At 34.3% G+C, this 12,797-nt stretch overlaps 1 pseudogene; it reads right to left on the bottom strand.

The window, feature by feature from the left end:
• Nucleotides 1-415: 415 nt before the first annotated feature.
• On the bottom strand, nucleotides 416-3,701 carry LOC147523439 (V-type proton ATPase subunit d2-like; annotated as a pseudogene).
• Nucleotides 3,702-12,797: the final 9,096 nt, after the last annotated feature.

Here is a 12,797-nt window from a genome sequence, read left to right as displayed (position 1 = left end):
GCGACGAATGTGTGGCGTTGCAAAAGCTCCCAATCTTTTGCAACGCCATCGGTCGTTGCTACTTCTATTTTTCAAATTTAATTGATATTGAAAATATTTCAAATTTTTAGCAACGCCTAGTGTTGCAAAAGATAAGTTGTAACAACACCATCAAGCATGGCAAAAAGTGTACCTTTACCTATGCCTTTGAAGCATCGCAAATGAAAACCTTTTAGCCACACTTTGTTTGTTGCAAAAGGTTTAAGTCATCTGCTGCATCTAGAGCGTTGCAAAAAAGGTGTTTATAGCTACTTAAGCTTGCCATGGAAAAATAGTGCTTTTTTATTTGCACGATTTTGAATCTTTTTTATTTGCAGATTGTACCTAATGCAACTTACATAGATGAACACAACCACCCCATATCAATTCGCAATGATCATAACAAAATATATTAATTTCATTCAATCAAATCATACACTATAAAAATATTTCACACAACCATACAGGTCTTTGCCAATACACCGTCTTACAAAATTTCCACAAATATCAACCTATTTAGGCAAATTTCTTAAAAACCAACTTAGCAAAATCAACAAAAGTCCATAAACTTCTAATTTGAAGAGCATCCACCCAAGTATTCTTCATTAGTCATAATGGCATCTGATCGCCCATCTGGTACAAAATTTTAAAAAAAAAGACACAAGTAAGTAACTGAATAAAGACAATAAAGCTAAAATGCACTCATATAGCATTCCTAAATGCTAATGCTCTAAACTTAGTTGCTACCAAATTATCTAAAATAATTTTTTGTTTATTTGTTTTTTAAGAAAATAATTGGATCCAGATTGAGTGATTCGAACCATCACCCCTAATTTAATGAGTGCTCCTTCCATTCAGAGCTTATGAAACCATGCATTGCAAAACCATACATACTAAATACTTTAGACTAACTAAACAAAAACAAAGAATCTAAGTAACAAATTCACGTAATAAAGGAGAAGACAAAATTCTGTAGTAGATAATAATCGCATAATGCTTTCGAACACATAAAATTGATATTCTAAACTAGTTCTTAGTAGATCTAAGTACCTTAAATATCTTGCATCCAATCACATATCTGTCCCATTAACATAGTAAAGCCTGATCACCTATGAGCACTAACACAAAGAATTCATAACTCAATTAGCTATAAGCACAATCAAATTGACAGATTTTCGTACTGAGCTTGGAATACCATAGAGAGAAAATCACAAATTTAGAAAGCAGCTGAACAATTAGCTTTCATTCAGCAAACACCTAACAATGCACTTTCAAAGATCGGTAGAGCACCCACTCCAGTCTTCCTACTTGCTACATACCACATTTTAATTCTTCCGGTCCCGTGAGAGTTAGGGGACTCAAGTTTCATTCTTATAATGGTGAGAATGTGAGATAACAAAATAGTAATAGCATAAACTATAGTGTTTTTACCAAATAAAGCTGCCCAAACCAAATTTCAACTACAATCTCAACCTAAACGAACACAATATAACCAAAGATGGAAAGAATGATACAAGCATAGACTTTGATCTTATCAATAGACCCTCTACAATTTGAGTGAAAAAGTGGGCTTTTGAGTCAAAATTCATAGAGAACTCACTTGATCTATGTCTTCACAAACAGCCAGTTCCTCGTGGCCATAAGGATGACTGCTGCAAAGAAAAATATGATACACCTAATCTTGATCAAGAACTCTTATACGTAAACAAACAAACAGAAATATGCTTGAGGAGCCACTTTACAGAGGCCAAAACTAGAATAGAGCTTCCTGCGGTCATCTCGAGTGGGATGAAGTGCCAATGCTGAAAAACAGAAAGCACACTAGGTTTAGGTAAATGAATTAACGATCACAAAATAATTGAGAAAATGTCAATTAGACTTTTCAGTCCCCTCAATCGGACATGACAAAACTAAAGGTTAGTACGATTTATTTGAGAAATGGCAGAAAAAGGAGAAAAGTTTTTTATTCAAGAATAAACCCACCTGTTTATTGTGATATTAACAGCTCTTCTATCGGCTTCAAAAGCCAAGAGATCGGACATAATCTCGCGGTAGCTTCCCAAGTTTCGTGGTTGAAATTTCAAAGTCCCGATTAAAAAGTGCAATTGCAAATATTCAAAAATAGAGTGTTATCAAAAGACACCTGGCGTTTACGACAAAACCTATAAAAGTCTTCGAGGTATGCCTTGTAAAGTGTGTTCCTCATAATTTCAATGTTCATATCATCCAAGCCCTACAAAGAGTGTATTAAAGAGATATTAAAGAATAGCCCAACTATACGAGAACCAAATGATATTATATATTCTCGTGTCATTGGTTTACTTTTGTCTTCTCATAAGATGAGAACGGAAAGTTTTGATTTAAAACAAAAGCATTATGATGGACCCATTGTTGCAATCAAGAGAAAAGAATTAACATCCATTAACTGAACGTGGCCAAATAAATTAGATGAAAATGTTTTCCTTATATAACTGAAATAAAAGACTTCATAGGATGATAGGCCGATGATCGTCAATATCCAAAAATCACATTCATCTAAATATGATTTCAATTGTACTACCTATCCGGGTTGTTAAAATAGCAGAGAACACAAGTTCAATCATCACAAAACGTAAGGTGTAAGTGCCCATTCACTGTCAACCAAAATACAAGTATGCTATCCAAAATGAAGGTCCTATTATCACGAGGTCCAAACCTCAAAGATTTTGAGGGTCTGCGCTACGATAGGAGTTTAATTTATCAATTAAGGCATCCTTGTATCCATGGCCCAAAGTCTGCAAGAACTCTAGGTAGTGCTTTTTAGAATCCTTAGTAATTATGTTTTTTCTGCTATGTTTTCTTTGCTTTGGAGCCTACTATGTAATTATCATTTTACCGAGCCAGAACAATTGTGGGTAGTGAACATACCTCAGATGTAATGCATTCAGAGAAGTATGGTGCCAAAGTTGTGTCAACAAGCACTAAGCGGTAAAGCTCACGCGATATTTTGAGCAACCGCAAGACTAGCAATCTTGAAAGAAAGAAAGTAGAAGATGAGTATTCATCCAAAGAGTGAAGCATCAAAAGCTATATATTACCGTGGAACATAGACATTACCTGTCAAACATACCCAATGGATGACATTTCTCTAACAATTCATTCACATCTCACTCATGCAATTATGTACCAAGAACAATGAGGACAACATTATCAATCATGTGACCATACCTATAAGAGTCAACGAAAAACCTTAATTATATTTTACATATACCGACGGAAATATAGCGATGAGTAGAATAAACATACGTGATATACTCTAGGAATGTCGACAAAGGGCTCGTGGCTTGGCATAACATTACATGTGCTTATACTCATCAACCAGGTTTAAGAGTACATTTCTCCACAATCGTAGTTGTATGCAATGGGGAAGGCTCAGTAAACCATTAAGTTGTATACAATTGGTTATAATAAACAAGAATTAAGGTAAAATTATATAAAAAAAAAAAAAAAGAGAAATTGAATACCGTTTTGTAGATAAGGGCCATATTCAAGATGAGAGAGATGCATCTTAATATCATCAAGAGTTTCACATCGACATAAATTGTTATAATCCTCTTTGTTAAAAGACCGGATCTATGCCCATGTACTATTGCTTCTAAATAACCTCCGTGGATGTTAAACGTCATAGCCTCGAATCCATACATCCTTTTTACTATTTGGAAAATAATTGTTCAACCCCTAAATTTATTTTCCGGTGGTGGAGGATTAACCCAAAACCGCACCAAAACCAAAATTAAAATTAAAGGTTTAAACTTTTAACACACATTTAGAGAGAGAGAGAGAGAGAGAGAGCTTACCATAGGTTTGTGGTGGTGGAGTAAGGAGGGTTAAGGGGATGCTGAAACTTTGAGTGAAGAAAAAAAAGAAAATGGGGCGGACGGAGAGAGACGGTTTTCTAATTTTGTCCTTTTTTAGCCCCTAATAAATTTGGTAGAGAAATCAAATATCCCGCACATGAAAATCATATATGCGACACTTGTTGCTACTGAGAAAACTTGTTGCTACTGAATACTTCTATGTGTAACCACTACAACCGCGTTGTAAAAAAGGTTAATTTAATTAAAATATATATATTTATTCTTATTTTAAAACAAATAATTAGACCATTTGCCACTTGCTGCAAGTGCTTGCCACTGAAGAAATCTAGTTAACGACAAACATTTAGTGACATTGGGAGGCATGGCAATTGATGTCTTTTACCAACAATTTTGTGGCGTTGCAAAATAGGGCGTTGCAAAAGACCCCTTTTGTTGTAGTGATGGTGGAGGAAGAAGCCTGGAGAAGATGAACAGTAGGTCAGCTTGGGCCTTGGGCCCGGTTTTGGATTAAATTGGTTGAGCCAAAAACCTTATTTTGTTTGGGCCTTTTCTATTTGGTTTTCTTTGGACCGAACCAAGTTAAGTTTTGGGCTAGTTCTCTTTGTTTTGATTGGGCCCGGTTTTGTTTTAATTTGTGGACCAGTTCAGTTTAAAGTTTTGGGCCAGTTTCTAATATTTTTCGGGGCCAGTCCATAGGACTTAATAGAGATCTAATTGGGTCTTTCAACATTTAGACTTTCGAGTTCTAAGGTTTGGGTTTGGCCAGTTAGGTCCGAACCATTACCTTAGTCATGAGCCCATGAGCCATGCACATTGACCTTAGCCACGAACCATGGCTATGACCCTGAACCTGTTGAACATGGAATGACAGTTTGACTTTGACAATGACGTGTTGACTTTGACCATTGACCGTTGACTTTGACCGTTGACCGTTGACTGTGGAATGTTGACTTTTTCCAGTTTTTCACATATTTGATTTTATGGACTATTGTAATAATAAAATATTGTCGAACATTGTATAACCTTGTTTGTCATTATCTAATTAAGTTTTGACGTGAGTAGTGCAATATAATATTGGCATGTAACTAGAGGGGAATTCTGATAATAAGAATTTGATATATATGTTTTTATGAGTATTAAATTATATACGGACTTAGATTCATGGACTTTGATTGTGTACTGTTGACTGTTTAATTGTATTACGTTTTTATATATTAAATTGTATGGACAAATCAAATGCTAAAATGCTGTGGAAGCTTGTATAAATTTGGTTGTCATTATCTAATTACGATTTGACGTTGATATTGTGACATTATATAATATGTTGGGATATATATATATATATATATATATATATATATATATATATATATATATATATATATATATATATATATATATATTAAATGCAATAGTTTTGGAGACATAGATTTATATAAAAACTCTATTATTTTATATGTGAGATGCTACTATGAGATAGTATAGTATGTGTGGATATTTTCCCACGGGATTATGGCTTAGTGCAATAATATACTGGCACGTGAAAGAATGAAATTGGTTATGAGATATAATTGAGATATTTCTAAATATTGTGGCTTAGTGCAATAATGTATTTGACATGCACGTGATATAGTAAAATAATTATGAGTCATAAATGTATGACACCTGAATAAATTACGTAACAAAAATCCTAGAACCTGACTACCACAACTCATGTGATTTGCCCTGTGTGGGCTTGCGCAATTTGATTGGCCCTTCTGGCGTTTCAGTGAATCTGAATGGCCTTCGAGCGTAAGGAATATGATTGGCCCTTCTGGCGTTTCAGTGAATCTGAATGGCCCTTCTGGCATAGCCGAATAGTGGCTTGATTATTCCGTTCGCAAAATAGAACGAGACGCGCGATATTTTATGCCAAATAGTGGCAGTACTTGCATAATGGCTTTCGTGTGAGGGTTACCTGGTGTGCGGCATCCCGCTCAGGGTAGTTACGCACGGGGTTCATTATGTGAGGGGAGGCATGTGGATGTACATGTTCGGCGTTGGGAAGCGATTGTGGTAACTAGGGAAACTAGGTAAGACATAGATACGACGTGATTTTAGGGACACAAAAAGAAAGCCTTAATTAATATAATTATGGTAATGTGTTGGTTAATAATATATCTTGAAATATATGATTGGATAGAGTTTTGCAGAGGGGTGGGTCAAACTAATTACTTGGGCAGAGACGACCCACTCTGTAATTGAGCATGAAATGAGGTACGGATATAATATGCTTAGTTGGTTATTTGTTTAGTTAGAACCTAAGGCGCCTCGATGGAGGAACTACATGCCTTATTTATTATGAGAATAGTTGTTATGTGGTTAGTGGGAAGTTAAGGCGCCTCAGTGGAGAAACTACCGGCCTTAATTATTGTTCTTAAAGATGTTGTATTAGTTGTTGGGAGTTAAGGCGCCTCGGTGGAGGAACTAACTGCCTTATGAATGGTGTATGTATATATAAGTATATGTTGTATTTTAGAGCTACTCACACCAGCATTTTTATAATGCTGACCCGATTTGTATGTTTGCTTATCGGGTGTGTTCATTAAATGAACATAGTTGATAAGTCTTGACAGGTTTAGTGTTGAAGAAGATTGGTTACTGCTTGTGGTTTGCGTTAGCGTCGCATTTCAAAATAGGCCTTGTTTTCCTTTGAGGTGATATAGATTTTCAGTTGAGATAAGGTTATTTGCATTTTCATTTGTAAATTTTTGTAATGAAGAGGACTTTTGTTTAAGTTAAAAATTTTATTGGTTTTTAATTATCCGCATATTTAAACTGTTTATGGGTTTTTGGAAGTGGAGAGTGCGTCACACCTCGGAGATCGAAGAGTTGGGAACAAATAATGTTTTTCCGAATTCTGTCGAAATTCGGGATGTGACATTAGTGGTCTTTTGTTCTTTTTAATAGTCTGAAGTGCAACTTATGTAAGAGGTCAACAAGTCATTTCGTTTGTTTGTTTTTAGGTTAGCATGGTCCTACCCCTTGAAAGGGCAGGACGCTAGCAATCCTCCTACTTACTAGCCATGCTTTTAAGTTTGATAAAGTGTAGGTCAATGGCCAGCCAACCTTTTTGACTATTCATTAACTCTATATAGGAGTGATTTTTTGCTCCTAGCACAGTTTGGTCCAAGCGCTCCAAGGGGCTTGCATAACAGCCACGTGGTGAACAAAATCAAGGTGACAACTTGCTAAAAATAATCACATTCTCGAGTTCCAATTTTACCCCTCGTCATATGGAAATGAAAAAGAGGAGCGAAAAAACGGAAAACAATAAAACTTGATTGAAAGTAGCAGTCATTTTCACTATAATATACTAAGGAAACAATCAAAAGTTAATTATTTGTAATTCTGTATGTTTGTTGTCGTTCAGCGTTCTTAGTTTGAACTTACTTCTAATTGTTATTCTATGTTAATCTCAACTTCAACAAAAATAAAACAGATTTCTTATATTGTGATGTTTTGAATATGATATCACCGGAACAAGAAAGAGTGGATCAAACAATACCACATTTTAATGGATCAAAGCCGAGGAGAAGATCAACTTTTTAAAAAAAATCCAATCTGGTTATTTTCTTTAGGTTATTACATTTTTATACACTCGTTGGAGAAGAAAATATAGGCAGGAAAGAAACATCGGCTTTCCCTTTTAATTGGTCAGTGGTGGAGAGGGGCAAAACTGGAAGTTGCAATCGTTGGTATCTTTGGCAATTTGTCATACTTTATTTGCTAAACACATTACTGCTATGCCTGCCCTCTTGGAGCATTTGGACCCAACTTCGCTGGGAGCAAAAAATCACTCACTCTATAGTATCGTTGCAAAGGTTTCGCCTTTAAACTCCAACAGACAAATAAACCAACAACATTGATATGCTGCACCTGCTTCTGATTTCTGAGGGCTGGAAGGAATGATGCAAGTATAAGGCATTGTAAGTTAATACTCAGTAGTCAATAATATGCAGTTCCAATACTCAAGTTAAAAGCCCATATCTCCAAGGGCCAACCCCAAGATTGATGGATAATGGATAATGGATATGGACATAGCCCATAAGCCACTACAAAATGTAGGTCAAGTGTATGTCTTGAACTCATGAACCCAATGCACCACTAGCTAGTCCACTATAGTCCATAAATTGATCATGCTGAGTCTACCGCCAGTCAACTTTTGTTTTTATTTCTTCTTCTACAAATTTCAACTCACCTAATTAACCAATCCATAATGAGTTGTCAATTCTTTTGAAGATATTAATGGAGCCAATCCACGTAAATTATGCCTATATGATATGAGTCCAATAATTGATATGTGTTAGATGGTAGCCCGCCGTCATGTATGTCTAAAACTCACATCATGGCTCATGGGATCATATACATATACGTTTGATAGTGCTAGTGGAGCGTGGCTCTCAAATTGATCAAAATTCAAAAGTATATTCAGGATTGGGCTTTTAAGTTTGTCTGAATTTGAATATATTGGTGCAGTCGATTTTTTACCACTGATTCCTTTCATTCTGAGATATATATTAAAATTGTAGACAAAATGAATACTGCACCTTATTACGAGTGTATACGTGTCAAGTGACCATTGTATGGTGAAATATTTCTAGAAGCACACCCCCACACCGCTACACCATAACACATTCCTCTCGCCTATATATTAAAAACCACAACCCACAAATCCTTCTCTCTTGTCATTATCTTCTCTCTCACTTTAGATGCAGACATGCAATAAAGAATCAAAAATGGTGCTCTATTAATTGGAATATCATGCGAATTTAGATAACATTTATGCCCTGCAACCCAATGGGGGTCCGAATGATCCAACCCCCATTGGGTTTATTTTTTAATCATTGTTCCAATTGATTGATAAAACACCATCTTTGATTCTTTATATACAAGTATTGTTGGTTTATTTTGTTAGGGTTTGAGTTCTGTATCATTTGCTTGGTTTTTTTTTTGTTTTTTTTTCTTCGATTGAGGTTGTCGATGTTTTTTGAAGCTCAAGTGTACGTGTGGGCTCGACTACCCCAAGATCTCTTGTTTGAGTCTGGATGAGAACGTGTGGAAGGGGAAATTGTTAGTACATCTTTCCCAAAAAGTATGTTTACTTTCTAGTATTTGTTGTTTCTAAATTGTTATGACCTTTGAAGGTTGATTTTAGAGTGTTCTTGTTTGTCAGATCTAGTAGTGTTATCAAATCTAGTAATTTTGTAGTCAGGGACAGAGCCATAATTCTAAGTCAGGGGGTGCGAGATTATGTGCACACTCCACCCCACCCAAAAAAAAAGTATGATTTTTTTATTTTTTTATTTTTTTTGGTCAGAAGGTCTAAACAATAAAGGTCAACAAAATTATGCATTTATTTCAATTCACAAAACTAGAGTGCATTGACTACTAATAATTTAATATGGAATGACGAAGTTAACTACTTAAGCACTTAAGCCATTAATTGATACTACTATGTCTATACATATCTACATAATCTAGTCCACAAGTCTACAACAATTCAACAAATTGTTAACTTTATATAATTTTATAAGTCTATATAACCCTACTATCATGTGAAGAAAACTATAAAAGATTAACATTGAAAGTAAAAAATTGCCTTGTTTTGTTTTGTTTTTTTTTAAGTGGAAATTTTATTGATAATGATAACGAGTTTTACAAATAATTAGGAGAAACATGCAACAAGTTGCGCTGCAAGTCTTTTCTGAATTTGTTTTTGGTTTTTTGTTTTCTGTTTTTTGTTTTTTATTTTTTGTTTAGGTTGAGGTCTGATGCTTGTTTAAGAATTAAGAGTGAAAGAAAGGAGGGAGAGCTTACGGGTTTGTAATGGGTGATTATAATTATACAAACTGACTGGTTGGGCTTTGGGCATTTGGCTATTTGTTTTAGTCTCATCAAACATTCAAAGACACACTTGTACCTCTCTAATGGTTTTGGACTCAAAATAAATGATAATTTTGTATGGGCAAAAAGAGAAGTACAAAAAATGTTGGTTTATTGGAATGTTTTTTTTTATTACTATTTTTTTTATTATTATTATATTCTCACTATAGTTATGAATTTGAACTTCGATTCATTTTTTTGTTTTGTTTTTCATCTGAGAATGTTGTAGAATTTGGGAGATTGTTTAACACACCTTATGTTTGTTGTTGTTCCTATGTCTTTTAAAGTGAAAAGAGTGTAAGGCAGTGGGAACAATTACTATGATTCCAGGGCATGGTTCACCCCTAAAGCAAAAGGCATTAGAATATGGGAAGTTTGCTACCTTACTGGCTTTTAAGTGTGCCAACGTACTGTCGATTGAGTATAAGTGTGCCCATGGTTGGCCTGGATGGCAAAATCGGTAAGTCTGTATATTCTAATATCATCTGCTCTTCGTAAGAGCATAACACACAATCTTTGTACTGTTTGCATTCTTTAAGTCATTTGTTTTCAAATCTTCAATTTGCAGTATGAAGCTCTCTCTTTTTCTTATTTATTTTCTTTTTATCGTACAATTGTAGTCTTAGGAAGTCCTATGTTTTGGTGTTTTACTTGGTAAAATCAGTTTGTTTTGCTAAAATAAGAACCCTGAGATTGCTAGTTTTGATGTTTTATTTGCTATTCTAAAACACTAATAGAGAACGTATGTGAATATGTGATAAAGACGTACTGGACACCTAGAATATATTTGGAGAAAACTTGCTATTACCAAATTGAAATAACTTGCTAAGAAATAGGTGATACAACTGATCTAACCTCTCTTTTATGGAATTTGGTGTATTTCCACTTTCCATATTACCAAATTGCAATACAAAGACTATTATCTATATAGATTATATAGATAGTATATATATTTCCACTTTTAATTGCTACATGGTATGAAGTTTAGATTTAAAACGTTATTAGAATTAAATTGAGTACGTTATTAGATTTTAACTATTTAAGCATTTTCTTTCCCAAATAGAGTACAACTTTGTGATTGGATTACATGGTATCGTAAACTTTTACTCATTGTTTTTTCCAGGTTGAAGGCGAGGTCTTCAAGGACATTGACCTAACGGGAGACTTTTCAAATTATTGCAACATTGGTTGTGTTCCAATTTCTATTACAAATCCCAGATTCACTATAAAACATGTTCAAGAGTGGAGTTTGTATCAATGTATTCACTGCTTGAGGAAGTTTAGGAGTCGGAACAAATTAGAAAGTAATACCCAGTTTTGTCATCACGGTTGTACCACCCAGCATAGTACAAAATATCAAGATATGAATGTTTATTAATACTCAATTTCTTGATATGTATCGTGAATATATCCCCTCTTTGGGTATATTTTATATTGTTTGATATGCAACTATCGTGGATATATCTAAAATATTAACAAATATCATGAATATTGTAGATATTTTTTGATATATCATTTATATTTATTTGAAATATAATAATAAATATTAAATAAAATTGTTATCTAAATAAAATATCGCCAAATATCCCCAAATATCGCAATATGTTCTAAAATACCAAAAATATTATAAATATCATCAAAATATCACCGATATTTACAGTTGTACATATCTCTAAACTTATTGCCGATATTTACATTTGTATATATCTCTAAACTTATCGCGATATTTATATATCTTTTGCTGAAATCTCAATAATTATCGCAAAATTTTGTACTATGCTACCCATTGTCCCAAATGCTACAATCTCTTTGGTCCACAAACTCGATTGGCATCAAGTTCGTGAAAAAACAAAAGAACAAATGAACACTGCCATGTATTGGCATATAACAGCTTTTAATTTTAGTATTCTAACTTTCTAAATTTTCAAGTAGATTCCTGATAAATTCTGATTACTGAACTTAGTATTGGAATTACTGAATTTTATGAGGGATTAGTTTTTGGACATTCGACTTACTTTTTGTTTCCTATACACCTTCTATCGATGTGTTTTCTAATATCTCATTAGGAGCGATAAAAGGGCCGGGCCGGGCTAGCCCGCCCCTCAAACCGTAAAAGCCCTCATGATTGAAGGCCGAGTCTGCCCGCCCCTATTTTGTATTGAAGGCCAGGTCGAGTAGGGTCATGCATGAAAACTCAAGCCCTTAACCCGCCCGCCTCATTTTTTAGGGCCAAATGAGGGTTGGGTCGGGCCCGGTCTAATTATACTTTACTAGTTTACTTCTTCTTCTTTTTTTTTGTGATTTTTTATTTATTTTTATCATACTTTGATTATGAATATCAATTTTAACTAAGTATACAAAACTAATTCTTTTGTCTTTAGAAAAAAAAATATAAAAAAAAAATAGATAGAGATGGTGGAAGAGATGATATTCTTAAAACATTTACATTTTTTATACTTAACTATGTTGTTAGGTTAGATTTACTTTTATGTATGACTTATATACCTATCATTAAATCAATTATAAAAGCGCATATATTATGTTATGTTCTAATTTATCCCCTATTGAAAACTAATTTAATGATTTTTTTTATATAATTTAGATAATTATAGTATAATACATAAATATAATGTAAAATAACAAGAAAACGTATGAGGGCCAAGTGAGGGCTTGGAAGGGCCAAATGAGGGCCGGGCCCATGCTCCATAACCTAGACCCTAGCCTGCCCCTAACAAGTATGAGGGCCGGGCCAGCCCGCCCCTCAAATTTGTGAGGGCCAACTTTTGAGGATTTTGATACGCATTTTTTAGGCCCTGAAAGCCAAATTATCACATCTCATATACTGTTACAGTGTTATCCCTAACAATCAATATTGGAGACTGATAAGAGCCCAAAACTGTAGTTTAAACCCTTTAATAGTATTTCTATTTAGCCAATTATGTTATTAATAATATAGGTTTATCACTAATTACGTATTTTTAAGTATTTCAGACTTCG

This window comes from Coptis chinensis, chromosome 1 (assembly GCF_015680905.1).
Source record: "Coptis chinensis isolate HL-2020 chromosome 1, ASM1568090v1, whole genome shotgun sequence".
Lineage (NCBI taxonomy): Eukaryota > Viridiplantae > Streptophyta > Magnoliopsida > Ranunculales > Ranunculaceae > Coptis > Coptis chinensis.
This window is presented reverse-complemented; position numbering and strand designations above follow the sequence as displayed.